The sequence below is a fragment of the Schistocerca cancellata genome, unplaced genomic scaffold (genome assembly GCF_023864275.1).
Source record: "Schistocerca cancellata isolate TAMUIC-IGC-003103 unplaced genomic scaffold, iqSchCanc2.1 HiC_scaffold_1109, whole genome shotgun sequence".
NCBI classification, from domain to species: domain Eukaryota; kingdom Metazoa; phylum Arthropoda; class Insecta; order Orthoptera; family Acrididae; genus Schistocerca; species Schistocerca cancellata.
In genome coordinates, this window is record NW_026047108.1 from 776335 (window position 1) to 803355 (window position 27021).

Here is a 27021-nt window from a genome sequence, read left to right on the forward strand (position 1 = left end):
ACATTCAAGCCCTTATGACGCTGATCAAACAAGAGGTGGCAAATCAGCTTCAATCGCTTAGTGCCATCTCAGTCGCTTGCAGAAGGTACCTCACCCTATGTGATACAATGGCGAGTTGTCGCTATTACCAAAGCGGCGCCGGCGCCGACGACGACAATCGCGAGGGTCTTTATCAGGGGTAGAAAATACATCACAAGAACTAAGTATTTCACGTCGGCATTCTCCGGAGACTGCCAAAAGCAGCAGTTTCTGGTGCCCACTTTAATAGCACCATTCACACTATTCATTTGCGAGAGCATTTCTTAAATACCGCACCCATTCATAATTTTTTTATCCTTGACCGCTTTTTTCGAAAGGGCCACGGTGGGAGGGGCTGTTACAAAATTCATTTGCCTCCTGTGAGGATCGAACTCACGACCTCTGGTTTACTAGACCAGCGCTCTGCCACTGAGCTAAGGAGACGCCTCCTAGCGCACTTTTCGGGTACTTTGTTCTTACAGACTAGTGAATCGGAGCCCTTCAGCTCGAAACGCACCGCATGAGCGACCATTATTTGCATTTAGTTAGCACAGCTGCTGCTTTCCTACACATCTCACACTATATCGATGTACAACTAAAATTCCAAAACAACACATTTATTTCATTTCAGAGTCACTTTCAGCTTCAAATACCGTTCCTCTGATATTCATACGAAGCTAGGCATCGTCGTAACCCGTTACGTTCATTACGCAAGGCTCACGAGAGGGGCGCATGTTGGATCCGCGTAGACACAAAATTTTGCGCCGCCCAGCGTGGGGCTCGAACCCACGACCCTGAGATTAAGAGTCTGATGCTCTACCGACAGAGCTAGCCGTGCTGCACGCAACGCGTTACGAGCCATATATTACTGATTTGACCTGCGACCATCTATTGAAGATTCTTTTGACTACAGCTTATTTGCTGCTGCCACAAATCAGCTACAATCCTATTCAATGAAAAATTGTCTCCGAAAGGCATCAAATCTGCTTGAAATGATACGTGGCTATCAGCACCATTATTCAACACACATGCTCGACAGTGCGCAGACGCCTGTGGCGTAGCCCTTGGCTCCTGAATCAGATGCAGTAGTTCCAACAAAAACTCTCCTGAACGGCACTGTGCCGAAAACTTCGCTACAGATCACCCTTGTCTTGCTTGTGCTTCTGGTAGACGCCGGTTTTGCAGCCAGGAAGCGGACAGCAGCAACTTCCAACTAGTTTTAGAGTACTCAAACAACACAGTAAAACAGCATGCATCTTTTGCAGAACAGGAAAAACTCGACCGTGACAGGATTCGAACCTGCAACCTTCGGATCAGAAGTCCGACGCCTTATCCATTAGGCCACACGGTCACTGGCGCAATATACTTCTCCACACACACCTCATTTTCGACATTTCTACATTTGGCAGAATGAATTTCCCATCTTTGACGCAGTTCTCCATCTCAAATTTCAGTACTAAAAGTACGACGCTACTTCTTGCTGTGTCCCATCGCAAGTTACATTCAAGCCCTTATGACGCTGATCAAACAAGAGAAGGCAAATCAGCTTCAATCGCTTAGTGCCATCTCAGTCGCTTGCAGAAGGTACCTCACCCTATGTGATACAATGGCGAGTTGTCGCTATTACCAAAGCGGCGGCGGCGCCGACGACGACGACGACGACAATCGCGAGCCTCTTTATCAGGGGTAGAAAATACATCACAAGAACTAAGTATTTCACGTCGGCATTCTCCGGAGACTGCCAAAAGCAGCAGTTTCTGGTGCCCACTTTAATAGCACCATTCACACTATTCATTTGCGAGAGCATTTCTTAAATACCGCACCCATTCATAATTTTTTTTATCCTTGACCGCTTTTTTCGAAAGGGCCACGGTGGGAGGGGCTGTTACAAAATTCATTTGCCTCCTGTGAGGATCGAACTCACGACCTCTGGTTTACTAGACCAGCGCTCTGCCACTGAGCTAAGGAGACGCCTCCTAGCGCACTTTTCGGGTACTTTGTTCTTACAGACTAGTGAATCGGAGCCCTTCAGCTCGAAACGCACCGCATGAGCGACCATTATTTGCATTTAGTTAGCACAGCTGCTGCTTTCCTACACATCTCACACTATATCGATGTACAACTAAAATTCCAAAACAACACATTTATTTCATTTCAGAGTCACTTTCAGCTTCAAATACCGTTCCTCTGATATTCATACGAAGCTAGGCATCGTCGTAACCCGTTACGTTCATTACGCAAGGCTCACGAGAGGGGCGCATGTTGGATCCGCGTAGACACAAAATTTTGCGCCGCCCAGCGTGGGGCTCGAACCCACGACCCTGAGATTAAGAGTCTGATGCTCTACCGACAGAGCTAGCCGTGCTGCACGCAACGCGTTACGAGCCATACAATACTGATTTGACCTGCGACCATCTATTGAAGATTCTTTTGACTACAGCTTATTTCCTGCTGCCACAAATCAGCTACAATCCTATTCAATGAAAAATTGTCTCCGAAAGGCATCAAATCTGCTTGAAATGATACGTGGCTATCAGCACCATTATTCAACACACATGCTCGACAGTGCGCAGACGCCTGTGGCGTAGCCCTTGGCTCCTGAATCAGATGCAGTAGTTCCAACAAAAACTCTCCTGAACGGCACTGTGCCGAAAACTTCGCTACAGATCACCCTTGTCTTGCTTGTGCTTCTGGTAGACGCCGGTTTTGCAGCCAGGAAGCGGACAGCAGCAACTTCCAACTAGTTTTAGAGTACTCAAACAACACAGTAAAACAGCATGCATCTTTTGCAGAACAGGAAAAACTCGACCGTGACAGGATTCGAACCTGCAACCTTCGGATCCGAAGTCCGACGCCTTATCCATTAGGCCACACGGTCACTGGCGCAATATACTTCTCCACACACACCTCATTTTCGACATTTGTACACTTGGCAGAATGAATTTCCCATCTTTGACGCAGTTCTCCATCTCAAATTTCAGTACTAAAAGTACGACGCTACTTCTTGCTGTGTCCCATCGCAAGTTACATTCAAGCCCTTATGACGCTGATCAAACAAGAGAAGGCAAATCAGCTTCAATCGCTTAGTGCCATCTCAGTCGCTTGCAGAAGGTACCTCACCCTATGTGATACAATGGCGAGTTGTCGCTATTACCAAAGCGGCGGCGGCGCCGACGACGACGACGACGACGACGACGACAATCGCGAGCGTCTTTATCAGGGGTAGAAAATACATCACAAGAACTAAGTATTTCACGTCGGCATTCTCCGGAGACTGCCAAAAGCAGCAGTTTCTGGTGCCCACTTTAATAGCACCATTCACACTATTCATTTGCGAGAGCATTTCTTAAATACCGCACCCATTCATAATTTTTTTATCCTTGACCGCTTTTTTCGAAAGGGCCACGGTGGGAGGGGCTGTTACAAAATTCATTTGCCTCCTGTGAGGATCGAACTGACGACCTCTGGTTTACTAGACCAGCGCTCTGCCACTGAGCTAAGGAGGCGCCTCCTAGCGCACTTTTCGGGTACTTTGTTCTTACAGACTAGTGAATCGGAGCCCTTCAGCTCGAAACGCACCGCATGAGCGACCATTATTTGCATTTAGTTAGCACAGCTGCTGCTTTCCTACACATCTCACACTATATCGATGTACAACTAAAATTCCAAAACAACACATTTATTTCATTTCAGAGTCACTTTCAGCTTCAAATACCGTTCCTCTGATATTCATACGAAGCTAGGCATCGTCGTAACCCGTTACGTTCATTACGCAAGGCTCACGAGAGGGGCGCATGTTGGATCCGCGTAGACACCAAGTTTTGCGCCGCCCAGCGTGGGGCTCGAACCCACGACCCTGAGATTAAGAGTCTCATGCTCTACCGACTGAGCTAGCCGGGCTGCACGCAACGCGTTACGAGCCATACAATACTGATTTGACCTGCGACCATCTATTGAAGATTCTTTTGACTACAGCTTATTTCCTGCTGCCACAAATCAGCTACAATCCTATTCAATGAAAAATTGTCTCCGAAAGGCATCAAATCTGCTTGAAATGATACGTGGCTATCAGCACCATTATTCAACACACATGCTCGACAGTGCGCAGACGCCTGTGGCGTAGCCCTTGGCTCCTGAATCAGATGCAGTAGTTCCAACAAAAACTCTCCTGAACGGCACTGTGCCGAAAACTTCGCTACAGATCACCCTTGTCTTGCTTGTGCTTCTGGTAGACGCCGGTTTTGCAGCCAGGAAGCGGACAGCAGCAACTTCCAACTAGTTTTAGAGTACTCAAACAACACAGTAAAACAGCATGCATCTTTTGCAGAACAGGAAAAACTCGACCGTGACAGGATTCGAACCTGCAATCTTCGGATCCGAAGTCCGACGCCTTATCCATTAGGCCACACGGTCACTGGCGCAATATACTTCTCCACACACACCTCATTTTCGACATTTGTACACTTGGCAGAATGAATTTCCCATCTTTGACGCAGTTCTCCATCTCAAATTTCAGTACTAAAAGTACGACGCTACTTCTTGCTGTGTCCCATCGCAAGTTACATTCAAGCCCTTATGACGCTGATCAAACAAGAGAAGGCAAATCAGCTTCAATCGCTTAGTGCCATCTCAGTCGCTTGCAGAAGGTACCTCACCCTATGTGATACAATGGCGAGTTGTCGCTATTACCAAAGCGGCGGCGGTGCCGACGACGACGACGACGACGACAATCGCGAGGGTCTTTATCAGGGGTAGAAAATACATCACAAGAACTAAGTATTTCACGTCGGCATTCTCCGGAGACTGCCAAAAGCAGCAGTTTCTGGTGCCCACTTTAATAGCACCATTCACACTATTCATTTGCGAGAGCATTTCTTAAATACCGCACCCATTCATAATTTTTTTATCCTTGACCGCTTTTTTCGAAAGGGCCACGGTGGGAGGGGCTGTTACAAAATTCATTTGCCTCCTGTGAGGATCGAACTGACGACCTTTGGTTTACTAGACCAGCGCTCTGCCACTGAGCTAAGGAGGCGCCTCTTAGCGCGCTTTTCGGGTACTTTGTTCTTACAGACTAGTGAATCGGAGCCCTTCAGCTCGAAACGCACCGCATGAGCGACCATTATTTGCATTTAGTTAGCACAGCTGCTGCTTTCCTACACATCTCACACTATATCGATGTACAACTAAAATTCCAAAACAACACATTTATTTCATTTCAGAGTCACTTTCAGCTTCAAATACCGTTCCTCTGATATTCAACCGAAGCTAGGCATCGTCGTAACCCGTTACGTTCATTACGTAAGGCTCACGAGATGGGCGCATGTTGGATCCGCGTAGACACAAAATTTTGCGCCGCCCAGCGTGGGGCTCGAACCCACGACCCTGAGATTAAGAGTCTCATGCTCTACCGACTGAGCTAGCCGGGCTGCACGCAACGCGTTACGAGCCATACAATACTGATTTGACCTGCGACCATCTATTGAAGATTCTTTTGACTACAGCTTATTTCCTGCTGCCACAAATCAGCTACAATCCTATTCAATGAAAAATTGTCTCCGAAAAGCATCAAATCTGCTTGAAATGATACGTGGCTATCAGCACCATTATTCAACACACATGCTCGACAGTGCGCAGACGCCTGTGGCGTAGCCCTTGGCTCCTGAATCAGATGCAGTAGTTCCAACAAAAACTCTCCTGAACGGCACTGTGCCGAAAACTTCGCTACAGATCACCCTTGTCTTGCTTGTGCTTCTGGTAGACGCCGGTTTTGCAGCCAGGAAGCGGACAGCAGCAACTTCCAACTAGTTTTAGAGTACTCAAACAACACAGTAAAACAGCATGCATCTTTTGCAGAACAGGAAAAACTCGACCGTGACAGGATTCGAACCTGCAATCTTCGGATCCGAAGTCCGACGCCTTATCCATTAGGCCACACCTTCACTGGCGCAATATGCTTCTCCACACACACCTCATTTTCGCCATTTGTACACTTGGCAGAATGAATTTCCCATCTTTGACGCAGTTCTCCATCTCAAATTTCAGTACTAAAAGTACGACGCTACTTCTTGCTGTGTCCCATCGCAAGTTACATTCAAGCCCTTATGACGCTGATCAAACAAGAGAAGGCAAATCAGCTTCAATCGCTTAGTGCCATCTCAGTCGCTTGCAGAAGGTACCTCACCCTATGTGATACAATGGCGAGTTGTCGCTATTACCAAAGCGGCGGCGGCGCCGACGACGACGACGACAATCGCGAGGGTCTTTATCAGGGGTAGAAAATACATCACAAGAACTAAGTATTTCACGTCGGCATTCTCCGGAGACTGCCAAAAGCAGCAGTTTCTGGTGCCCACTTTAATAGCACCATTCACACTATTCATTTGCGAGAGCATTTCTTAAATACCGCACCCATTCATAATTTTTTTATCCTTGACCGCTTTTTTCGAAAGGGCCACGGTGGGAGGGGCTGTTACAAAATTCATTTGCCTCCTGTGAGGATCGAACTGACGACCTCTGGTTTACTAGACCAGCGCTCTGCCACTGAGCTAAGGAGGCGCCTCCTAGCGCACTTTTCGGGTACTTTGTTCTTACAGACTAGTGAATCGGAGCCCTTCAGCTCGAAACGCACCGCATGAGCGACCATTATTTGCATTTAGTTAGCACAGCTGCTGCTTTCCTACACATCTCACACTATATCGATGTACAACTAAAATTCCAAAACAACACATTTATTTCATTTCAGAGTCACTTTCAGCTTCAAATACCGTTCCTCTGATATTCATATGAAGCTAGGCATCGTCGTAACCCGTAACGTTCATTATGCAAGGCTCACGAGAGGGGCGCATGTTGGATCCGCGTAGACACAAAATTTTGCGCCGCCCAGCGTGGGGCTCGAACCCACGACCCTGAGATTAAGAGTCTCATGCTCTACCGACTGAGCTAGCCGGGCTGCACGCAACGCGTTACGAGCCATACAATACTGATTTGACCTGCGACCATCTATTGAAGATTCTTTTGACTACAGCTTATTTCCTGCTGCCACAAATCAGCTACAATCCTATTCAATGAAAAATTGTCTCCGAAAGGCATCAAATCTGCTTGAAATGATACGTGGCTATCAGCACCATTATTCAACACACATGCTCGACAGTGCGCAGACGCCTGTGGCGTAGCCCTTGGCTCCTGAATCAGATGCAGTAGTTCCAACAAAAACTCTCCTGAACGGCACTGTGCCGAAAACTTCGCTACAGATCACCCTTGTCTTGCTTGTGCTTCTGGTAGACGCCGGTTTTGCAGCCAGGAAGCGGACAGCAGCAACTTCCAACTAGTTTTAGAGTACTCAAACAACACAGTAAAACAGCATGCATCTTTTGCAGAACAGGAAAAACTCGACCGTCACAGGATTCGAACCTGCAATCTTCGGATCCGAAGTCCGACGCCTTATCCATTAGGCCACACCTTCACTGGCCCAATATACTTCTCCACACACACCTCACTTTCGCCATTTGTACACTTGGCAGAATGAATTTCCTATCTTTGACGCAGTTCTCCATCTAAAATTTCAGTACTAAAAGTACGACGCTACTTCTTGCTGTGTCCCATCGCAAGTTACATTCAAGCCCTTATGACGCTGATCAAACAAGAGAAGGCAAATCAGCTTCAATCGCTTAGTGCCATCTCAGTCGCTTGCAGAAGGTACCTCACCCTATGTGATACAATGGCGAGTTGTCGCTATTACCAAAGCGGCGGCGGCGCCGACGACGACGACGACGACGACGACAATCGCGAGGGTTTTTATCAGGGGTAGAAAATACATCACAAGAACTAAGTATTTCACGTCGGCATTCTCCGGAGACTGCCAAAAGCAGCAGTTTCTGGTGCCCACTTTAATAGCACCATTCACACTATTCATTTGCGAGAGCATTTCTTAAATACCGCACCCATTCATAATTTTTTTATCCTTGACCGCTTTTTTCGAAAGGGCCACGGTGGGAGGGGCTGTTACAAAATTCATTTGCCTCCTGTGAGGATCGAACTGACGACCTCTGGTTTACTAGACCAGCGCTCTGCCACTGAGCTAAGGAGGCGCCACCTAGCGCGCTTTTCGGGTACTTTGTTCTTACAGACTAGTGAATCGGAGCCCTTCAGCTCGAAACGCACCGCATGAGCGACCATTATTTGCATTTAGTTAGCACAGCTGCTGCTTTCCTACACATCTCACACTATATCGATGTACAACTAAAATTCCAAAACAACACATTTATTTCATTTCAGAGTCACTTTCAGCTTCAAATACCGTTCCTCTGATATTCATACGAAGCTAGGCATCGTCGTAACCCGTTACGTTCATTACGCAAGGCTCACGAGAGGGGCGCATGTTGGATCCGCGTAGACACCAAGTTTTGCGCCGCCCAGCGTGGGGCTCGAACCCACGACCCTGAGATTAAGAGTCTCATGCTCTACCGACTGAGCTAGCCGGGCTGCACGCAACGCGTTACGAGCCATACAATACTGATTTGACCTGCGACCATCTATTGAAGATTCTTTTGACTACAGCTTATTTCCTGCTGCCACAAATCAGCTACAATCCTATTCAATGAAAAATTGTCTCCGAAAGGCATCAAATCTGCTTGAAATGATACGTGGCTATCAGCACCATTATTCAACACACATGCTCGACAGTGCGCAGACGCCTGTGGCGTAGCCCTTGGCTCCTGAATCAGATGCAGTAGTTCCAACAAAAACTCTCCTGAACGGCACTGTGCCGAAAACTTCGCTACAGATCACCCTTGTCTTGCTTGTGCTTCTGGTAGACGCCGGTTTTGCAGCCAGGAAGCGGACAGCAGCAACTTCCAACTAGTTTTAGAGTACTCAAACAACACAGTAAAACAGCATGCATCTTTTGCAGAACAGGAAAAACTCGACCGTGACAGGATTCGAACCTGCAATCTTCGGATCCGAAGTCCGACGCCTTATCCATTAGGCCACACGGTCACTGGCGCAATATACTTCTCCACACACACCTCATTTTCGACATTTGTACACTTGGCAGAATGAATTTCCCATCTTTGACGCAGTTCTCCATCTCAAATTTCAGTACTAAAAGTACGACGCTACTTCTTGCTGTGTCCCATCGCAAGTTACATTCAAGCCCTTATGACGCTGATCAAACAAGAGAAGGCAAATCAGCTTCAATCGCTTAGTGCCATCTCAGTCGCTTGCAGAAGGTACCTCACCCTATGTGATACAATGGCGAGTTGTCGCTATTACCAAAGCGGCGGCGGTGCCGACGACGACGACGACGACGACAATCGCGAGGGTCTTTATCAGGGGTAGAAAATACATCACAAGAACTAAGTATTTCACGTCGGCATTCTCCGGAGACTGCCAAAAGCAGCAGTTTCTGGTGCCCACTTTAATAGCACCATTCACACTATTCATTTGCGAGAGCATTTCTTAAATACCGCACCCATTCATAATTTTTTTATCCTTGACCGCTTTTTTCGAAAGGGCCACGGTGGGAGGGGCTGTTACAAAATTCATTTGCCTCCTGTGAGGATCGAACTGACGACCTTTGGTTTACTAGACCAGCGCTCTGCCACTGAGCTAAGGAGGCGCCTCCTAGCGCACTTTTCGGGTACTTTGTTCTTACAGACTAGTGAATCGGAGCCCTTCAGCTCGAAACGCACCGCATGAGCGACCATTATTTGCATTTAGTTAGCACAGCTGCTGCTTTCCTACACATCTCACACTATATCGATGTACAACTAAAATTCCAAAACAACACATTTATTTCATTTCAGAGTCACTTTCAGCTTCAAATACCGTTCCTCTGATATTCATATGAAGCTAGGCATCGTCGTAACCCGTTACGTTCATTACGTAAGGCTCACGAGATGGGCGCATGTTGGATCCGCGTAGACACAAAATTTTGCGCCGCCCAGCGTGGGGCTCGAACCCACGACCCTGAGATTAAGAGTCTGATGCTCTACCGACTGAGCTAGCCGGGCTGCACGCAACGCGTTACGAGCCATACAATACTGATTTGACCTGCGACCATCTATTGAAGATTCTTTTGACTACAGCTTATTTCCTGCTGCCACAAATCAGCTACAATCCTATTCAATGAAAAATTGTCTCCGAAAAGCATCAAATCTGCTTGAAATGATACGTGGCTATCAGCACCATTATTCAACACAACTGCTCGACAGTGCGCAGACGCCTGTGGCGTAGCCCTTGGCTCCTGAATCAGATGCAGTAGTTCCTACAAAAACTCTCCTGAACGGCACTGTGCCGAAAACTTCGCTACAGATCACCCTTGTCTTGCTTGTGCTTCTGGTAGACGCCGGTTTTGCAGCCAGGAAGCGGACAGCAGCAACTTCCAACTAGTTTTAGAGTACTCAAACAACACAGTAAAACAGCATGCATCTTTTGCAGAACAGGAAAAACTCGACCGTGACAGGATTCGAACCTGCAATCTTCGGATCCGAAGTCCGACGCCTTATCCATTAGGCCACACCTTCACTGGCGCAATATACTTCTCCACACACACCTCATTTTCGCCATTTGTACACTTGGCAGAATGAATTTCCCATCTTTGACGCAGTTCTCCATCTCAAATTTCAGTACTAAAAGTACGACGCTACTTCTTGCTGTGTCCCATCGCAAGTTACATTCAAGCCCTTATGACGCTGATCAAACAAGAGAAGGCAAATCAGCTTCAATCGCTTAGTGCCATCTCAGTCGCTTGCAGAAGGTACCTCACCCTATGTGATACAATGGCGAGTTGTCGCTATTACCAAAGCGGCGGCGGCGCCGACGACGACGACGACGACGACGACAATCGCGAGGGTCTTTATCAGGGGTAGAAAATACATCACAAGAACTAAGTATTTCACGTCGGCATTCTCCGGAGACTGCCAAAAGCAGCAGTTTCTGGTGCCCACTTTAATAGCACCATTCACACTATTCATTTGCGAGAGCATTTCTTAAATACCGCACCCATTCATAATTTTTTTATCCTTGACCGCTTTTTTCGAAAGGGCCACGGTGGGAGGGGCTGTTACAAAATTCATTTGCCTCCTGTGAGGATCGAACTGACGACCTCTGGTTTACTAGACCAGCGCTCTGCCACTGAGCTAAGGAGGCGCCTCCTAGCGCACTTTTCGGGTACTTTGTTCTTACAGACTAGTGAATCGGAGCCCTTCAGCTCGAAACGCACCGCATGAGCGACCATTATTTGCATTTAGTTAGCACAGCTGCTGCTTTCCTACACATCTCACACTATATCGATGTACAACTAAAATTCCAAAACAACACATTTATTTCATTTCAGAGTCACTTTCAGCTTCAAATACCGTTCCTCTGATATTCATATGAAGCTAGGCATCGTCGTAACCCGTAACGTTCATTATGCAAGGCTCACGAGAGGGGCGCATGTTGGATCCGCGTAGACACAAAATTTTGCGCCGCCCAGCGTGGGGCTCGAACCCACGACCCTGAGATTAAGAGTCTCATGCTCTACCGACTGAGCTAGCCAGGCTGCACGCAACGCGTTACGAGCCATACAATACTGATTTGACCTGCGACCATCTATTGAAGATTCTTTTGACTACAGCTTATTTCCTGCTGCCACAAATCAGCTACAATCCTATTCAATGAAAAATTGTCTCCGAAAGGCATCAAATCTGCTTGAAATGATACGTGGCTATCAGCACCATTATTCAACACACATGCTCGACAGTGCGCAGACGCCTGTGGCGTAGCCCTTGGCTCCTGAATCAGATGCAGTAGTTCCAACAAAAACTCTCCTGAACGGCACTGTGCCGAAAACTTCGCTACAGATCACCCTTGTCTTGCTTGTGCTTCTGGTAGACGCCGGTTTTGCAGCCAGGAAGCGGACAGCAGCAACTTCCAACTAGTTTTAGAGTACTCAAACAACACAGTAAAACAGCATGCATCTTTTGCAGAACAGGAAAAACTCGACCGTGACAGGATTCGAAGCTGCAATCTTCGCATCCGAAGTCCGACGCCTTGTCCATTAGGCCACACCTTCACTGGCGCAATATACTTCTCCACACACACCTCATTTTCGCCATTTGTACACTTGGCAGAATGAATTTCCCATCTTTGACGCAGTTCTCCATCTCAAATTTCAGTACTAAAAGTACGACGCTACTTCTTGCTGTGTCCCATCGCAAGTTACATTCAAGCCCTTATGACGCTGATCAAACAAGAGAAGGAAAATCAGCTTCAATCGCTTAGTGCCATCTCAGTCGCTTGCAGAAGGTGCCTCACCCTATGTGATACAATGGCGAGTTGTCGCTATTACCAAAGCGGCGGCGGCGCCGACGACGACGACGACGACGACAATCGCGAGGGTCTTTATCAGGGATAGAAAATACATCACAAGAACTAAGTATTTCACGTCGGCATTCTCCGGAGACTGCCAAAAGCAGCAGTTTCTGGTGCCCACTTAAATAGCACCATTCACACTATTCATTTGCGAGAGCATTTCTTAAATACCGCACCCATTCATAATTTTTTTATCCTTGACCGCTTTTTTCGAAAGGGCCACGGTGGGAGGGGCTGTTACAAAATTCATTTGCCTCCTGTGAGGATCGAAGTGACGACCTCTGGTTTACTAGACCAGCGCTCTGCCACTGAGCTAAGGAGGCGCCTCCTAGCGCACTTTTCGGGTACTTTGTTCTTACAGACTAGTGAATCGGAGCCCTTCAGCTCGAAACGCACCGCATGAGCGACCATTATTTGCATTTAGTTAGCACAGCTGCTGCTTTCCTACACATCTCACACTATATCGATGTACAACTAAAATTCCAAAACAACACATTTATTTCATTTCAGAGTCACTTTCAGCTTCAAATACCGTTCCTCTGATATTCATACGAAGCTAGGCATCGTCGTAACCCGTTACGTTCATTACGCAAGGCTCACGAGAGGGGCGCATGTTGGATCCGCGTAGACACAAAATTTTGCGCCGCCCAGCGTGGGGCTCGAACCCACGACCCTGAGATTAAGAGTCTCATGCTCTACCGACTGAGCTAGCCGGGCTGCACGCAACGCGTTACGAGCCATACAATACTGATTTGACCTGCGACCATCTATTGAAGATTCTTTTGACTACAGCTTATTTCCTGCTGCCACAAATCAGCTACAATCCTATTCAATGAAAAATTGTCTCCGAAAGGCATCAAATCTGCTTGAAATGATACGTGGCTATCAGCACCATTATTCAACACACATGCTCGACAGTGCGCAGACGCCTGTGGCGTAGCCCTTGGCTCCTGAATCAGATGCAGTAGTTCCAACAAAAACTCTCCTGAACGGCACTGTGCCGAAAACTTCGCTACAGATCACCCTTGTCTTGCTTGTGCTTCTGGTAGACGCCGGTTTTGCAGCCAGGAAGCGGACAGCAGCAACTTCCAACTAGTTTTAGAGTACTCAAACAACACAGTAAAACAGCATGCATCTTTTGCAGAACAGGAAAAACTCGACCGTGACAGGATTCGAACCTGCAATCTTCGGATCCGAAGTCCGACGCCTTATCCATTAGGCCACACCTTCACTTGCGCAATATACTTCTCCACACACACCTCATTTTCGCCATTTGTACACTTGGCAGAATGAATTTCCCATCTTTGACGCAGTTCTCCATCTCAAATTTCAGTACTAAAAGTACGACGCTACTTCTTGCTGTGTCCCATCGCAAGTTACATTCAAGCCCTTATGACGCTGATCAAACAAGAGAAGGAAAATCAGCTTCAATCGCTTAGTGCCATCTCAGTCGCTTGCAGAAGGTGCCTCACCCTATGTGATACAATGGCGAGTTGTCGCTATTACCAAAGCGGCGGCGGCGCCGACGACGACGACGACGACGACAATCGCGAGGGTCTTTATCAGGGATAGAAAATACATCACAAGAACTAAGTATTTCACGTCGGCATTCTCCGGAGACTGCCAAAAGCAGCAGTTTCTGGTGCCCACTTAAATAGCACCATTCACACTATTCATTTGCGAGAGCATTTCTTAAATACCGCACCCATTCATAATTTTTTTATCCTTGACCGCTTTTTTCGAAAGGGCCACGGTGGGAGGGGCTGTTACAAAATTCATTTGCCTCCTGTGAGGATCGAAGTGACGACCTCTGGTTTACTAGACCAGCGCTCTGCCACTGAGCTAAGGAGGCGCCTCCTAGCGCACTTTTCGGGTACTTTGTTCTTACAGACTAGTGAATCGGAGCCCTTCAGCTCGAAACGCACCGCATGAGCGACCATTATTTGCATTTAGTTAGCACAGCTGCTGCTTTCCTACACATCTCACACTATATCGATGTACAACTAAAATTCCAAAACAACACATTTATTTCATTTCAGAGTCACTTTCAGCTTCAAATACCGTTCCTCTGATATTCATACGAAGCTAGGCATCGTCGTAACCCGTTACGTTCATTACGCAAGGCTCACGAGATGGGCGCATGTTGGATCCGCGTAGACACAAAATTTTGCGCCGCCCAGCGTGGGGCTCGAACCCACGACCCTGAGATTAAGAGTCTCATGCTCTACCGACTGAGCTAGCCGGGCTGCACGCAACGCGTTACGAGCCATACAATACTGATTTGACCTGCGACCATCTATTGAAGATTCTTTTGACTACAGCTTATTTCCTGCTGCCACAAATCAGCTACAATCCTATTCAATGAAAAATTGTCTCCGAAAGGCATCAAATCTGCTTGAAATGATACGTGGCTATCAGCACCATTATTCAACACACATGCTCGACAGTGCGCAGACGCCTGTGGCGTAGCCCTTGGCTCCTGAATCAGATGCAGTAGTTCCAACAAAAACTCTCCTGAACGGCACTGTGCCGAAAACTTCGCTACAGATCACCCTTGTCTTGCTTGTGCTTCTGGTAGACGCCGGTTTTGCAGCCAGGAAGCGGACAGCAGCAACTTCCAACTAGTTTTAGAGTACTCAAACAACACAGTAAAACAGCATGCATCTTTTGCAGAACAGGAAAAACTCGACCGTCACAGGATTCGAACCTGCAATCTTCGGATCCGAAGTCCGACGCCTTATCCATTAGGCCACACCTTCACTGGCGCAATATACTTCTCCACACACACCTCATTTTCGCCATTTGTACACTTGGCAGAATGAATTTCCCATCTTTGACGCAGTTCTCCATCTCAAATTTCAGTACTAAAAGTACGACGCTACTTCTTGCTGTGTCCCATCGCAAGTTACATTCAAGCCCTTATGACGCTCATCAAACAAGAGAAGGAAAATCAGCTTCAATCGCTTAGTGCCATCTCAGTCGCTTGCAGAAGGTACCTCACCCTATGTGATACAATGGCGAGTTGTCGCTATTACCAAAGCGGCGGCGGCGCCGACGACGACGACGACGACGACGACGACAATCGCGAGGGTCTTTATCAGGGGTAGAAAATACATCACAAGAACTAAGTATTTCACGTCGGCATTCTCCGGAGACTGCCAAAAGCAGCAGTTTCTGGTGCCCACTTTAATAGCACCATTCACACTATTCATTTGCGAGAGCATTTCTTAAATACCGCACCCATTCATAATTTTTTTATCCTTGACCGCTTTTTTCGAAAGGGCCACGGTGGGAGGGGCTGTTACAAAATTCATTTGCCTCCTGTGAGGATCGAACTGACGACCTCTGGTTTACTAGACCAGCGCTCTGCCACTGAGCTAAGGAGGCGCCTCCTAGCGCACTTTTCGGGTACTTTGTTCTTACAGACTAGTGAATCGGAGCCCTTCAGCTCGAAACGCACCGCATGAGCGACCATTATTTGCATTTAGTTAGCACAGCTGCTGCTTTCCTACACATCTCACACTATATCGATGTACAACTAAAATTCGAAAACAACACATTTATTTCATTTCAGAGTCACTTTCAGCTTCAAATACCGTTCCTCTGATATTCATACGAAGCTAGGCATCGTCGTAACCCGTTACGTTCATTACGCAAGGCTCACGAGATGGGCGCATGTTGGATCCGCGTAGACACAAAATTTTGCGCCGCCCAGCGTGGGGCTCGAACCCACGACCCTGAGATTAAGAGTCTCATGCTCTACCGACTGAGCTAGCCGGGCTGCACGCAACGCGTTACGAGCCATACAATACTGATTGACCTGCGACCATCTATTGAAGATTCTTTTGACTACAGCTTATTTCCTGCTGCCACAAATCAGCTACAATCCTATTCAATGAAAAATTGTCTCCGAAAGGCATCAAATCTGCTTGAAATGATACGTGGCTATCAGCACCATTATTCAACACACATGCTCGACAGTGCGCAGACGCCTGTGGCGTAGCCCTTGGCTCCTGAATCAGATGCAGTAGTTCCAACAAAAACTCTCCTGAACGGCACTGTGCCGAAAACTTCGCTACAGATCACCCTTGTCTTGCTTGTGCTTCTGGTAGACGCCGGTTTTGCAGCCAGGAAGCGGACAGCAGCAACTTCCAACTAGTTTTAGAGTACTCAAACAACACAGTAAAACAGCATGCATCTTTTGCAGAACAGGAAAAACTCGACCGTGACAGGATTCGAACCTGCAATCTTCGGATCCGAAGTCCGACGCCTTATCCATTAGGCCACACGGTCACTGGCGCAATATACTTCTCCACACACACCTCATTTTCGCCATTTGTACACTTGGCAATATGAATTTCCCATCTTTGACGCAGTTCTCCATCTCAAATTTCAGTACTAAAAGTACGACGCTACTTCTTGCTGTGTCCCATCGCAAGTTACATTCAAGCCCTTATGACGCTGATCAAACAAGAGAAGGCAAATCAGCTTCAATCGCTTAGTGCCATCTCAGTCGCCTACAGAAGGTACCTCACCCTATGTGATACAATGGCGAGTTGTCGCTATTACCAAAGCGGCGGCGGCGCCGACGACGACGACGACTATCGCGAGGGTCTTTATCAGGGGTAGAAAATACATCACAAGAACTAAGTATTTCACGTCGGCATTCTCCGGAGACTGCCAAAAGCAGCAGTTTCTGGTGCCCACTTTAATAGCACCATTCACACTATTCATTTGCGAGAGCATTTCTTAAATACCGCACCCATTCATAACTTTTTTATCCTTGACCGCTTTTTTCGAAAGGGCCACGGTGGGAGGGGCTGTTACAAAATTCATTTGCCTCCTGTGAGGATCGAACTGACGACCTTTGGTTTACTAGACCAGCGCTCTGCCACTGAGCTAAGGAGGCGCCTCCTAGCGCACTTTTCGGGTACTTTGTTCTTACAGACTAGTGAATCGGAGCCCTTCAGCTCGAAACGCACCGCATGAGCGACCATTATTTGCATTTAGTTAGCACAGCTGCTGCTTTCCTACACATCTCACACTATATCGATGTACAACTAAAATTCCAAAACAACACATTTATTTCATTTCAGAGTCACTTTCAGCTTCAAACACCGTTCCTCTGATATTCATATGAAGCTAGGCATCGTCGTAACCCGTTACGTTCATTACGCAAGGCTCACGAGATGGGCGCATGTTGGATCCGCGTAGACACAAAATTTTGCGCCGCCCAGCGTGGGGCTCGAACCCACGACCCTGAGATTAAGAGTCTCATGCTCTACCGACTGAGCTAGCCGGGCTGCACGCAACGCGTTACGAGCCATACAATACTGATTGACCTGCGACCATCTATTGAAGATTCTTTTGACTACAGCTTATTTCCTGCTGCCACAAATCAGCTACAATCCTATTCAATGAAAAATTGTCTCCGAAAGGCATCAAATCTGCTTGAAATGATACGTGGCTATCAGCACCATTATTCAACACACATGCTCGACAGTGCGCAGACGCCTGTGGCGTAGCCCTTGGCTCCTGAATCAGATGCAGTAGTTCCAACAAAAACTCTCCTGAACGGCACTGTGCCGAAAACTTCGCTACAGATCACCCTTGTCTTGCTTGTGCTTCTGGTAGACGCCGGTTTTGCAGCCAGGAAGCGGACAGCAGCAACTTCCAACTAGTTTTAGAGTACTCAAACAACACAGTAAAACAGCATGCATCTTTTGCAGAACAGGAAAAACTCGACCGTGACAGGATTCGAACCTGCAATCTTCGGATCCGAAGTCCGACGCCTTATCCATTAGGCCACACGGTCACTGGCGCAATATACTTCTCCACACACACCTCATTTTCGCCATTTGTACACTTGGCAGAATGAATTTCCCATCTTTGACGCAGTTCTCCATCTCAAATTTCAGTACTAAAAGTACGACGCTACTTCTTGCTGTGTCCCATCGCAAGTTACATTCAAGCCCTTATGACGCTGATCAAACAAGAGGTGGCAAATCGGCTTCAATCGCTTAGTGCCATCTCAGTCGCTTGCAGAAGGTACCTCACCCTATGTGATACAATGGCGAGTTGTCGCTATTACCAAAGCGGCGGCGGCGCCGACGACTACGACGACGACGACGACGACGACAATCGCGAGGGTCTTTATCAGGGGTAGAAAATACATCACAAGAACGAAGTATTTCACGTCGGCATTCTCCGGAGACTGCCAAAAGCAGCAGTTTCTGGTGCCCAATTTAATAGCACCATTCACACTATTCATTTGCGAGAGCATTTCTTAAATACCGCACCCATTCATAATTTTTTTATCCTTGACCGCTTTTTTCGAAAGGGCCACGGTGGGAGGGGCTGTTACAAAATTCATTTGCCTCCTGTGAGGATCGAACTGACGACCTCTGGTTTACTAGACCAGCGCTCTGCCACTGAGCTAAGGAGGCGCCTCCTAGCGCACTTTTCGGGTACTTTGTTCTTACAGACTAGTGAATCGGAGCCCTTCAGCTCGAAACGCACCGCATGAGCGACCATTATTTGCATTTAGTTAGCACAGCTGCTGCTTTCCTACACATCTCACACTATATCGATGTACAACTAAAATTCCAAAACAACACATTTATTTCATTTCAGAGTCACTTTCAGCTTCAAATACCGTTCCTCTGATATTCATATGAAGCTAGGCATCGTCGTAACCCGTTACGTTCATTACGCAAGGCTCACGAGATGGGCGCATGTTGGATCCGCGTAGACACAAAATTTTGCGCCGCCCAGCGTGGGGCTCGAACCCACGACCCTGAGATTAAGAGTCTCATGCTCTACCGACTGAGCTAGCCGGGCTGCACGCAACGCGTTACGAGCCATACAATACTGATTGACCTGCGACCATCTATTGAAGATTCTTTTGACTACAGCTTATTTCCTGCTGCCACAAATCAGCTACAATCCTATTCAATGAAAAATTGTCTCCGAAAGGCATCAAATCTGCTTGAAATGATACGTGGCTATCAGCACCATTATTCAACACACATCCTCGACAGTGCGCAGACGCCTGTGGCGTAGCCCTTGGCTCCTGAATCAGATGCAGTAGTTCCAACAAAAACTCTCCTGAACGGCACTGTGCCGAAAACTTCGCTACAGATCACCCTTGTCTTGCTTGTGCTTCTGGTAGACGCCGGTTTTGCAGCCAGGAAGCGGACAGCAGCAACTTCCAACTAGTTTTAGAGTACTCAAACAACACAGTAAAACAGCATGCATCTTTTGCAGAACAGGAAAAACTCGACCGTGACAGGATTCGAACCTGCAATCTTCGGATCCGAAGTCCGACGCCTTATCCATTAGGCCACACGGTCACTGGCGCAATATACTTCTCCACACACACCTCATTTTCGCCATTTGTACACTTGGCAGAATGAATTTCCCATCTTTGACGCAGTTCTCCATCTCAAATTTCAGTACTAAAAGTACGACGCTACTTCTTGCTGTGTCCCATCGCAAGTTACATTCAAGCCCTTATGACGCTCATCAAACAAGAGAAGGAAAATCAGCTTCAATCGCTTAGTGCCATCTCAGTCGCTTGCAGAAGGTACCTCACCCTATGTGATACAATGGCGAGTTGTCGCTATTACCAAAGCGGCGGCGGCGCCGACGACGACGACGACGACGACGACGACAATCGCGAGGGTCTTTATCAGGGGTAGAAAATACATCACAAGAACTAAGTATTTCACGTCGGCATTCTCCGGAGACTGCCAAAAGCAGCAGTTTCTGGTGCCCACTTTAATAGCACCATTCACACTATTCATTTGCGAGAGCATTTCTTAAATACCGCACCCATTCATAATTTTTTTATCCTTGACCGCTTTTTTCGAAAGGGCCACGGTGGGAGGGGCTGTTACAAAATTCATTTGCCTCCTGTGAGGATCGAACTGACGACCTCTGGTTTACTAGACCAGCGCTCTGCCACTGAGCTAAGGAGGCGCCTCCTAGCGCACTTTTCGGGTACTTTGTTCTTACAGACTAGTGAATCGGAGCCCTTCAGCTCGAAACGCACCGCATGAGCGACCATTATTTGCATTTAGTTAGCACAGCTGCTGCTTTCCTACACATCTCACACTATATCGATGTACAACTAAAATTCGAAAACAACACATTTATTTCATTTCAGAGTCACTTTCAGCTTCAAATACCGTTCCTCTGATATTCATACGAAGCTAGGCATCGTCGTAACCCGTTACGTTCATTACGCAAGGCTCACGAGATGGGCGCATGTTGGATCCGCGTAGACACAAAATTTTGCGCCGCCCAGCGTGGGGCTCGAACCCACGACCCTGAGATTAAGAGTCTCATGCTCTACCGACTGAGCTAGCCGGGCTGCACGCAACGCGTTACGAGCCATACAATACTGATTGACCTGCGACCATCTATTGAAGATTCTTTTGACTACAGCTTATTTCCTGCTGCCACAAATCAGCTACAATCCTATTCAATGAAAAATTGTCTCCGAAAGGCATCAAATCTGCTTGAAATGATACGTGGCTATCAGCACCATTATTCAACACACATGCTCGACAGTGCGCAGACGCCTGTGGCGTAGCCCTTGGCTCCTGAATCAGATGCAGTAGTTCCAACAAAAACTCTCCTGAACGGCACTGTGCCGAAAACTTCGCTACAGATCACCCTTGTCTTGCTTGTGCTTCTGGTAGACGCCGGTTTTGCAGCCAGGAAGCGGACAGCAGCAACTTCCAACTAGTTTTAGAGTACTCAAACAACACAGTAAAACAGCATGCATCTTTTGCAGAACAGGAAAAACTCGACCGTGACAGGATTCGAACCTGCAATCTTCGGATCCGAAGTCCGACGCCTTATCCATTAGGCCACACGGTCACTGGCGCAATATACTTCTCCACACACACCTCATTTTCGCCATTTGTACACTTGGCAATATGAATTTCCCATCTTTGACGCAGTTCTCCATCTCAAATTTCAGTACTAAAAGTACGACGCTACTTCTTGCTGTGTCCCATCGCAAGTTACATTCAAGCCCTTATGACGCTGATCAAACAAGAGAAGGCAAATCAGCTTCAATCGCTTAGTGCCATCTCAGTCGCCTACAGAAGGTACCTCACCCTATGTGATACAATGGCGAGTTGTCGCTATTACCAAAGCGGCGGCGGCGCCGACGACGACGACGACTATCGCGAGGGTCTTTATCAGGGGTAGAAAATACATCACAAGAACTAAGTATTTCACGTCGGCATTCTCCGGAGACTGCCAAAAGCAGCAGTTTCTGGTGCCCACTTTAATAGCACCATTCACACTATTCATTTGCGAGAGCATTTCTTAAATACCGCACCCATTCATAACTTTTTTATCCTTGACCGCTTTTTTCGAAAGGGCCACGGTGGGAGGGGCTGTTACAAAATTCATTTGCCTCCTGTGAGGATCGAACTGACGACCTTTGGTTTACTAGACCAGCGCTCTGCCACTGAGCTAAGGAGGCGCCTCCTAGCGCACTTTTCGGGTACTTTGTTCTTACAGACTAGTGAATCGGAGCCCTTCAGCTCGAAACGCACCGCATGAGCGACCATTATTTGCATTTAGTTAGCACAGCTGCTGCTTTCCTACACATCTCACACTATATCGATGTACAACTAAAATTCCAAAACAACACATTTATTTCATTTCAGAGTCACTTTCAGCTTCAAACACCGTTCCTCTGATATTCATATGAAGCTAGGCATCGTCGTAACCCGTTACGTTCATTACGCAAGGCTCACGAGATGGGCGCATGTTGGATCCGCGTAGACACAAAATTTTGCGCCGCCCAGCGTGGGGCTCGAACCCACGACCCTGAGATTAAGAGTCTCATGCTCTACCGACTGAGCTAGCCGGGCTGCACGCAACGCGTTACGAGCCATACAATACTGATTGACCTGCGACCATCTATTGAAGATTCTTTTGACTACAGCTTATTTCCTGCTGCCACAAATCAGCTACAATCCTATTCAATGAAAAATTGTCTCCGAAAGGCATCAAATCTGCTTGAAATGATACGTGGCTATCAGCACCATTATTCAACACACATGCTCGACAGTGCGCAGACGCCTGTGGCGTAGCCCTTGGCTCCTGAATCAGATGCAGTAGTTCCAACAAAAACTCTCCTGAACGGCACTGTGCCGAAAACTTCGCTACAGATCACCCTTGTCTTGCTTGTGCTTCTGGTAGACGCCGGTTTTGCAGCCAGGAAGCGGACAGCAGCAACTTCCAACTAGTTTTAGAGTACTCAAACAACACAGTAAAACAGCATGCATCTTTTGCAGAACAGGAAAAACTCGACCGTGACAGGATTCGAACCTGCAATCTTCGGATCCGAAGTCCGACGCCTTATCCATTAGGCCACACGGTCACTGGCGCAATATACTTCTCCACACACACCTCATTTTCGCCATTTGTACACTTGGCAGAATGAATTTCCCATCTTTGACGCAGTTCTCCATCTCAAATTTCAGTACTAAAAGTACGACGCTACTTCTTGCTGTGTCCCATCGCAAGTTACATTCAAGCCCTTATGACGCTGATCAAACAAGAGGTGGCAAATCGGCTTCAATCGCTTAGTGCCATCTCAGTCGCTTGCAGAAGGTACCTCACCCTATGTGATACAATGGCGAGTTGTCGCTATTACCAAAGCGGCGGCGGCGCCGACGACTACGACGACGACGACGACGACGACAATCGCGAGGGTCTTTATCAGGGGTAGAAAATACATCACAAGAACGAAGTATTTCACGTCGGCATTCTCCGGAGACTGCCAAAAGCAGCAGTTTCTGGTGCCCAATTTAATAGCACCATTCACACTATTCATTTGCGAGAGCATTTCTTAAATACCGCACCCATTCATAATTTTTTTATCCTTGACCGCTTTTTTCGAAAGGGCCACGGTGGGAGGGGCTGTTACAAAATTCATTTGCCTCCTGTGAGGATCGAACTGACGACCTCTGGTTTACTAGACCAGCGCTCTGCCACTGAGCTAAGGAGGCGCCTCCTAGCGCACTTTTCGGGTACTTTGTTCTTACAGACTAGTGAATCGGAGCCCTTCAGCTCGAAACGCACCGCATGAGCGACCATTATTTGCATTTAGTTAGCACAGCTGCTGCTTTCCTACACATCTCACACTATATCGATGTACAACTAAAATTCCAAAACAACACATTTATTTCATTTCAGAGTCACTTTCAGCTTCAAATACCGTTCCTCTGATATTCATATGAAGCTAGGCATCGTCGTAACCCGTTACGTTCATTACGCAAGGCTCACGAGATGGGCGCATGTTGGATCCGCGTAGACACAAAATTTTGCGCCGCCCAGCGTGGGGCTCGAACCCACGACCCTGAGATTAAGAGTCTCATGCTCTACCGACTGAGCTAGCCGGGCTGCACGCAACGCGTTACGAGCCATACAATACTGATTGACCTGCGACCATCTATTGAAGATTCTTTTGACTACAGCTTATTTCCTGCTGCCACAAATCAGCTACAATCCTATTCAATGAAAAATTGTCTCCGAAAGGCATCAAATCTGCTTGAAATGATACGTGGCTATCAGCACCATTATTCAACACACATCCTCGACAGTGCGCAGACGCCTGTGGCGTAGCCCTTGGCTCCTGAATCAGATGCAGTAGTTCCAACAAAAACTCTCCTGAACGGCACTGTGCCGAAAACTTCGCTACAGATCACCCTTGTCTTGCTTGTGCTTCTGGTAGACGCCGGTTTTGCAGCCAGGAAGCGGACAGCAGCAACTTCCAACTAGTTTTAGAGTACTCAAACAACACAGTAAAACAGCATGCATCTTTTGCAGAACAGGAAAAACTCGACCGTGACAGGATTCGAACCTGCAATCTTCGGATCCGAAGTCCGACGCCTTATCCATTAGGCCACACGGTCACTGGCGCAATATACTTCTCCACACACACCTCATTTTCGCCATTTGTACACTTGGCAGAATGAATTTCCCATCTTTGACGCAGTTCTCCATCTCAAATTTCAGTACTAAAAGTACGACGCTACTTCTTGCTGTGTCCCATCGCAAGTTACATTCAAGCCCTTATGACGCTGATCAAACAAGAGAAGGCAAATCAGCTTCAATCGCTTAGTGCCATCTCAGTCGCCTGCAGAAGGTACCTCACCCTATGTGATACAATAGCGAGTTGTCGCTATTACCAAAGCGGCGGCGGCGCCGACGACGACGACGACGACGACGACAATCGCGAGGGTCTTTATCAGGGGTAGAAAATACATCACAAGAACTAAGTATTTCACGTCGGCATTCTCCGGAGACTGCCAAAAGCAGCAGTTTCTGGTGCCCACTTTAATAGCACCATTCACACTATTCATTTGCGAGAGCATTTCTTAAATACCGCACCCATTCATAACTTTTTTATCCTTGACCGCTTTTTTCGAAAGGGCCACGGTGGGAGGGGCTGTTACAAAATTCATTTGCCTCCTGTGAGGATCGAACTGACGACCTTTGGTTTACTAGACCAGCGCTCTGCCACTGAGCTAAGGAGGCGCCTCCTAGCGCACTTTTCGGGTACTTTGTTCTTACAGACTAGTGAATCGGAGCCCTTCAGCTCGAAACGCACCGCATGAGCGACCATTATTTGCATTTAGTTAGCACAGCTGCTGCTTTCCTACACATCTCACACTATATCGATGTACAACTAAAATTCCAAAACAACACATTTATTTCATTTCAGAGTCACTTTCAGCTTCAAATACCGTTCCTCTGATATTCATATGAAGCTAGGCATCGTCGTAACCCGTTACGTTCATTACGCAAGGCTCACGAGATGGGCGCATGTTGGATCCGCGTAGACACAAAATTTTGCGCCGCCCAGCGTGGGGCTCGAACCCACGACCCTGAGATTAAGAGTCTCATGCTCTACCGACTGAGCTAGCCGGGCTGCACGCAACGCGTTACGAGCCATACAATACTGATTGACCTGCGACCATCTATTGAAGATTCTTTTGACTACAGCTTATTTCCTGCTGCCACAAATCAGCTACAATCCTATTCAATGAAAAATTGTCTCCGAAAGGCATCAAATCTGCTTGAAATGATACGTGGCTATCAGCACCATTATTCAACACACATGCTCGACAGTGCGCAGACGCCTGTGGCGTAGCCCTTGGCTCCTGAATCAGATGCAGTAGTTCCAACAAAAACTCTCCTGAACGGCACTGTGCCGAAAACTTCGCTACAGATCACCCTTGTCTTGCTTGTGCTTCTGGTAGACGCCGGTTTTGCAGCCAGGAAGCGGACAGCAGCAACTTCCAACTAGTTTTAGAGTACTCAAACAACACAGTAAAACAGCATGCATCTTTTGCAGAACAGGAAAAACTCGACCGTGACAGGATTCGAACCTGCAATCTTCGGATCCGAAGTCCGACGCCTTATCCATTAGGCCACACGGTCACTGGCGCAATATACTTCTCCACACACACCTCATTTTCGCCATTTGTACACTTGGCAATATGAATTTCCCATCTTTGACGCAGTTCTCCATCTCAAATTTCAGTACTAAAAGTACGACGCTACTTCTTGCTGTGTCCCATCGCAAGTTACATTCAAGCCCTTATGACGCTGATCAAACAAGAGAAGGCAAATCAGCTTCAATCGCTTAGTGCCATCTCAGTCGCCTGCAGAAGGTACCTCACCCTATGTGATACAATGGCGAGTTGTCGCTATTACCAAAGCGGCGGCGGCGCCGACGACGACGACGACAATCGCGAGGGTCTTTATCAGGGGTAGAAAATACATCACAAGAACTAAGTATTTCACGTCGGCATTCTCCGGAGACTGCCAAAAGCAGCAGTTTCTGGTGCCCACTTTAATAGCACCATTCACACTATTCATTTGCGAGAGCATTTCTTAAATACCGCACCCATTCATAACTTTTTTATCCTTGACCGCTTTTTTCGAAAGGGCCACGGTGGGAGGGGCTGTTACAAAATTCATTTGCCTCCTGTGAGGATCGAACTGACGACCTTTGGTTTACTAGACCAGCGCTCTGCCACTGAGCTAAGGAGGCGCCTCCTAGCGCACTTTTCGGGTACTTTGTTCTTACAGACTAGTGAATCGGAGCCCTTCAGCTCGAAACGCACCGCATGAGCGACCATTATTTGCATTTAGTTAGCACAGCTGCTGCTTTCCTACACATCTCACACTATATCGATGTACAACTAAAATTCCAAAACAACACATTTATTTCATTTCAGAGTCACTTTCAGCTTCAAATACCGTTCCTCTGATATTCATATGAAGCTAGGCATCGTCGTAACCCGTTACGTTCATTACGCAAGGCTCACGAGATGGGCGCATGTTGGATCCGCGTAGACACAAAATTTTGCGCCGCCCAGCGTGGGGCTCGAACCCACGACCCTGAGATTAAGAGTCTCATGCTCTACCGACTGAGCTAGCCGGGCTGCACGCAACGCGTTACGAGCCATACAATACTGATTGACCTGCGACCATCTATTGAAGATTCTTTTGACTACAGCTTACTTCCTGCTGCCACAAATCAGCTACAATCCTATTCAATGAAAAATTGTCTCCGAAAGGCATCAAATCTGCTTGAAATGATAC

The 27021-nt window shown here is 47.4% G+C and overlaps 51 non-coding genes across 51 annotated transcripts; all 51 read right to left on the bottom strand.

Annotated features, from left to right (window-relative positions):
• Positions 1-390: 390 nt before the first annotated feature.
• On the bottom strand, positions 391-462 carry Trnat-agu (transfer RNA threonine (anticodon AGU)). The gene has a single exon. It is a non-coding gene; the product is annotated as a tRNA-Thr (tRNA).
• A 321-nt stretch (positions 463-783) lies between these two features.
• Trnak-cuu (transfer RNA lysine (anticodon CUU)) lies at positions 784-856 on the bottom strand. The gene has a single exon. It is a non-coding gene; the product is annotated as a tRNA-Lys (tRNA).
• A 440-nt stretch (positions 857-1296) lies between these two features.
• Trnar-ucu (transfer RNA arginine (anticodon UCU)) lies at positions 1297-1369 on the bottom strand. The gene has a single exon. It is a non-coding gene; the product is annotated as a tRNA-Arg (tRNA).
• A 548-nt stretch (positions 1370-1917) lies between these two features.
• On the bottom strand, positions 1918-1989 carry Trnat-agu (transfer RNA threonine (anticodon AGU)). The gene has a single exon. It is a non-coding gene; the product is annotated as a tRNA-Thr (tRNA).
• Positions 1990-2310: 321 nt separating this feature from the next.
• Trnak-cuu (transfer RNA lysine (anticodon CUU)) lies at positions 2311-2383 on the bottom strand. Its single transcript has one exon. It is a non-coding gene; the product is annotated as a tRNA-Lys (tRNA).
• A 440-nt stretch (positions 2384-2823) lies between these two features.
• Positions 2824-2896, bottom strand: Trnar-ucg (transfer RNA arginine (anticodon UCG)). The gene has a single exon. It is a non-coding gene; the product is annotated as a tRNA-Arg (tRNA).
• A 556-nt stretch (positions 2897-3452) lies between these two features.
• Trnat-agu (transfer RNA threonine (anticodon AGU)) lies at positions 3453-3524 on the bottom strand. The gene has a single exon. It is a non-coding gene; the product is annotated as a tRNA-Thr (tRNA).
• A 321-nt stretch (positions 3525-3845) lies between these two features.
• Positions 3846-3918, bottom strand: Trnak-cuu (transfer RNA lysine (anticodon CUU)). The gene has a single exon. It is a non-coding gene; the product is annotated as a tRNA-Lys (tRNA).
• A 440-nt stretch (positions 3919-4358) lies between these two features.
• Trnar-ucg (transfer RNA arginine (anticodon UCG)) lies at positions 4359-4431 on the bottom strand. The gene has a single exon. It is a non-coding gene; the product is annotated as a tRNA-Arg (tRNA).
• Positions 4432-4981: 550 nt separating this feature from the next.
• On the bottom strand, positions 4982-5053 carry Trnat-agu (transfer RNA threonine (anticodon AGU)). Its single transcript has one exon. It is a non-coding gene; the product is annotated as a tRNA-Thr (tRNA).
• Positions 5054-5374: 321 nt separating this feature from the next.
• Positions 5375-5447, bottom strand: Trnak-cuu (transfer RNA lysine (anticodon CUU)). The gene has a single exon. It is a non-coding gene; the product is annotated as a tRNA-Lys (tRNA).
• A 440-nt stretch (positions 5448-5887) lies between these two features.
• Trnar-ucg (transfer RNA arginine (anticodon UCG)) lies at positions 5888-5960 on the bottom strand. Its single transcript has one exon. It is a non-coding gene; the product is annotated as a tRNA-Arg (tRNA).
• A 544-nt stretch (positions 5961-6504) lies between these two features.
• On the bottom strand, positions 6505-6576 carry Trnat-agu (transfer RNA threonine (anticodon AGU)). The gene has a single exon. It is a non-coding gene; the product is annotated as a tRNA-Thr (tRNA).
• A 321-nt stretch (positions 6577-6897) lies between these two features.
• On the bottom strand, positions 6898-6970 carry Trnak-cuu (transfer RNA lysine (anticodon CUU)). The gene has a single exon. It is a non-coding gene; the product is annotated as a tRNA-Lys (tRNA).
• Positions 6971-7410: 440 nt separating this feature from the next.
• Trnar-ucg (transfer RNA arginine (anticodon UCG)) lies at positions 7411-7490 on the bottom strand. Its single transcript has one exon. It is a non-coding gene; the product is annotated as a tRNA-Arg (tRNA).
• A 546-nt stretch (positions 7491-8036) lies between these two features.
• Trnat-agu (transfer RNA threonine (anticodon AGU)) lies at positions 8037-8108 on the bottom strand. The gene has a single exon. It is a non-coding gene; the product is annotated as a tRNA-Thr (tRNA).
• A 321-nt stretch (positions 8109-8429) lies between these two features.
• Positions 8430-8502, bottom strand: Trnak-cuu (transfer RNA lysine (anticodon CUU)). The gene has a single exon. It is a non-coding gene; the product is annotated as a tRNA-Lys (tRNA).
• Positions 8503-8942: 440 nt separating this feature from the next.
• Trnar-ucg (transfer RNA arginine (anticodon UCG)) lies at positions 8943-9015 on the bottom strand. The gene has a single exon. It is a non-coding gene; the product is annotated as a tRNA-Arg (tRNA).
• A 550-nt stretch (positions 9016-9565) lies between these two features.
• Positions 9566-9637, bottom strand: Trnat-agu (transfer RNA threonine (anticodon AGU)). The gene has a single exon. It is a non-coding gene; the product is annotated as a tRNA-Thr (tRNA).
• Positions 9638-9958: 321 nt separating this feature from the next.
• Trnak-cuu (transfer RNA lysine (anticodon CUU)) lies at positions 9959-10031 on the bottom strand. The gene has a single exon. It is a non-coding gene; the product is annotated as a tRNA-Lys (tRNA).
• Positions 10032-10471: 440 nt separating this feature from the next.
• Positions 10472-10544, bottom strand: Trnar-ucg (transfer RNA arginine (anticodon UCG)). The gene has a single exon. It is a non-coding gene; the product is annotated as a tRNA-Arg (tRNA).
• Positions 10545-11097: 553 nt separating this feature from the next.
• Trnat-agu (transfer RNA threonine (anticodon AGU)) lies at positions 11098-11169 on the bottom strand. Its single transcript has one exon. It is a non-coding gene; the product is annotated as a tRNA-Thr (tRNA).
• A 321-nt stretch (positions 11170-11490) lies between these two features.
• Trnak-cuu (transfer RNA lysine (anticodon CUU)) lies at positions 11491-11563 on the bottom strand. Its single transcript has one exon. It is a non-coding gene; the product is annotated as a tRNA-Lys (tRNA).
• A 1063-nt stretch (positions 11564-12626) lies between these two features.
• Positions 12627-12698, bottom strand: Trnat-agu (transfer RNA threonine (anticodon AGU)). The gene has a single exon. It is a non-coding gene; the product is annotated as a tRNA-Thr (tRNA).
• A 321-nt stretch (positions 12699-13019) lies between these two features.
• Positions 13020-13092, bottom strand: Trnak-cuu (transfer RNA lysine (anticodon CUU)). The gene has a single exon. It is a non-coding gene; the product is annotated as a tRNA-Lys (tRNA).
• Positions 13093-13532: 440 nt separating this feature from the next.
• Trnar-ucg (transfer RNA arginine (anticodon UCG)) lies at positions 13533-13605 on the bottom strand. Its single transcript has one exon. It is a non-coding gene; the product is annotated as a tRNA-Arg (tRNA).
• Positions 13606-14155: 550 nt separating this feature from the next.
• Trnat-agu (transfer RNA threonine (anticodon AGU)) lies at positions 14156-14227 on the bottom strand. Its single transcript has one exon. It is a non-coding gene; the product is annotated as a tRNA-Thr (tRNA).
• A 321-nt stretch (positions 14228-14548) lies between these two features.
• Positions 14549-14621, bottom strand: Trnak-cuu (transfer RNA lysine (anticodon CUU)). Its single transcript has one exon. It is a non-coding gene; the product is annotated as a tRNA-Lys (tRNA).
• A 1069-nt stretch (positions 14622-15690) lies between these two features.
• Trnat-agu (transfer RNA threonine (anticodon AGU)) lies at positions 15691-15762 on the bottom strand. Its single transcript has one exon. It is a non-coding gene; the product is annotated as a tRNA-Thr (tRNA).
• Positions 15763-16083: 321 nt separating this feature from the next.
• On the bottom strand, positions 16084-16156 carry Trnak-cuu (transfer RNA lysine (anticodon CUU)). The gene has a single exon. It is a non-coding gene; the product is annotated as a tRNA-Lys (tRNA).
• Positions 16157-16595: 439 nt separating this feature from the next.
• Trnar-ucg (transfer RNA arginine (anticodon UCG)) lies at positions 16596-16668 on the bottom strand. Its single transcript has one exon. It is a non-coding gene; the product is annotated as a tRNA-Arg (tRNA).
• A 544-nt stretch (positions 16669-17212) lies between these two features.
• Positions 17213-17284, bottom strand: Trnat-agu (transfer RNA threonine (anticodon AGU)). The gene has a single exon. It is a non-coding gene; the product is annotated as a tRNA-Thr (tRNA).
• Positions 17285-17605: 321 nt separating this feature from the next.
• Positions 17606-17678, bottom strand: Trnak-cuu (transfer RNA lysine (anticodon CUU)). Its single transcript has one exon. It is a non-coding gene; the product is annotated as a tRNA-Lys (tRNA).
• A 439-nt stretch (positions 17679-18117) lies between these two features.
• Trnar-ucg (transfer RNA arginine (anticodon UCG)) lies at positions 18118-18190 on the bottom strand. Its single transcript has one exon. It is a non-coding gene; the product is annotated as a tRNA-Arg (tRNA).
• A 559-nt stretch (positions 18191-18749) lies between these two features.
• On the bottom strand, positions 18750-18821 carry Trnat-agu (transfer RNA threonine (anticodon AGU)). Its single transcript has one exon. It is a non-coding gene; the product is annotated as a tRNA-Thr (tRNA).
• A 321-nt stretch (positions 18822-19142) lies between these two features.
• Positions 19143-19215, bottom strand: Trnak-cuu (transfer RNA lysine (anticodon CUU)). The gene has a single exon. It is a non-coding gene; the product is annotated as a tRNA-Lys (tRNA).
• Positions 19216-19654: 439 nt separating this feature from the next.
• Trnar-ucg (transfer RNA arginine (anticodon UCG)) lies at positions 19655-19727 on the bottom strand. Its single transcript has one exon. It is a non-coding gene; the product is annotated as a tRNA-Arg (tRNA).
• Positions 19728-20283: 556 nt separating this feature from the next.
• Positions 20284-20355, bottom strand: Trnat-agu (transfer RNA threonine (anticodon AGU)). The gene has a single exon. It is a non-coding gene; the product is annotated as a tRNA-Thr (tRNA).
• A 321-nt stretch (positions 20356-20676) lies between these two features.
• Trnak-cuu (transfer RNA lysine (anticodon CUU)) lies at positions 20677-20749 on the bottom strand. The gene has a single exon. It is a non-coding gene; the product is annotated as a tRNA-Lys (tRNA).
• A 439-nt stretch (positions 20750-21188) lies between these two features.
• Trnar-ucg (transfer RNA arginine (anticodon UCG)) lies at positions 21189-21261 on the bottom strand. The gene has a single exon. It is a non-coding gene; the product is annotated as a tRNA-Arg (tRNA).
• A 544-nt stretch (positions 21262-21805) lies between these two features.
• Trnat-agu (transfer RNA threonine (anticodon AGU)) lies at positions 21806-21877 on the bottom strand. Its single transcript has one exon. It is a non-coding gene; the product is annotated as a tRNA-Thr (tRNA).
• A 321-nt stretch (positions 21878-22198) lies between these two features.
• On the bottom strand, positions 22199-22271 carry Trnak-cuu (transfer RNA lysine (anticodon CUU)). Its single transcript has one exon. It is a non-coding gene; the product is annotated as a tRNA-Lys (tRNA).
• A 439-nt stretch (positions 22272-22710) lies between these two features.
• On the bottom strand, positions 22711-22783 carry Trnar-ucg (transfer RNA arginine (anticodon UCG)). Its single transcript has one exon. It is a non-coding gene; the product is annotated as a tRNA-Arg (tRNA).
• Positions 22784-23342: 559 nt separating this feature from the next.
• On the bottom strand, positions 23343-23414 carry Trnat-agu (transfer RNA threonine (anticodon AGU)). The gene has a single exon. It is a non-coding gene; the product is annotated as a tRNA-Thr (tRNA).
• A 321-nt stretch (positions 23415-23735) lies between these two features.
• Trnak-cuu (transfer RNA lysine (anticodon CUU)) lies at positions 23736-23808 on the bottom strand. The gene has a single exon. It is a non-coding gene; the product is annotated as a tRNA-Lys (tRNA).
• Positions 23809-24247: 439 nt separating this feature from the next.
• On the bottom strand, positions 24248-24320 carry Trnar-ucg (transfer RNA arginine (anticodon UCG)). The gene has a single exon. It is a non-coding gene; the product is annotated as a tRNA-Arg (tRNA).
• Positions 24321-24873: 553 nt separating this feature from the next.
• On the bottom strand, positions 24874-24945 carry Trnat-agu (transfer RNA threonine (anticodon AGU)). Its single transcript has one exon. It is a non-coding gene; the product is annotated as a tRNA-Thr (tRNA).
• A 321-nt stretch (positions 24946-25266) lies between these two features.
• On the bottom strand, positions 25267-25339 carry Trnak-cuu (transfer RNA lysine (anticodon CUU)). Its single transcript has one exon. It is a non-coding gene; the product is annotated as a tRNA-Lys (tRNA).
• A 439-nt stretch (positions 25340-25778) lies between these two features.
• On the bottom strand, positions 25779-25851 carry Trnar-ucg (transfer RNA arginine (anticodon UCG)). Its single transcript has one exon. It is a non-coding gene; the product is annotated as a tRNA-Arg (tRNA).
• A 544-nt stretch (positions 25852-26395) lies between these two features.
• Positions 26396-26467, bottom strand: Trnat-agu (transfer RNA threonine (anticodon AGU)). Its single transcript has one exon. It is a non-coding gene; the product is annotated as a tRNA-Thr (tRNA).
• Positions 26468-26788: 321 nt separating this feature from the next.
• Positions 26789-26861, bottom strand: Trnak-cuu (transfer RNA lysine (anticodon CUU)). Its single transcript has one exon. It is a non-coding gene; the product is annotated as a tRNA-Lys (tRNA).
• Positions 26862-27021: the final 160 nt, after the last annotated feature.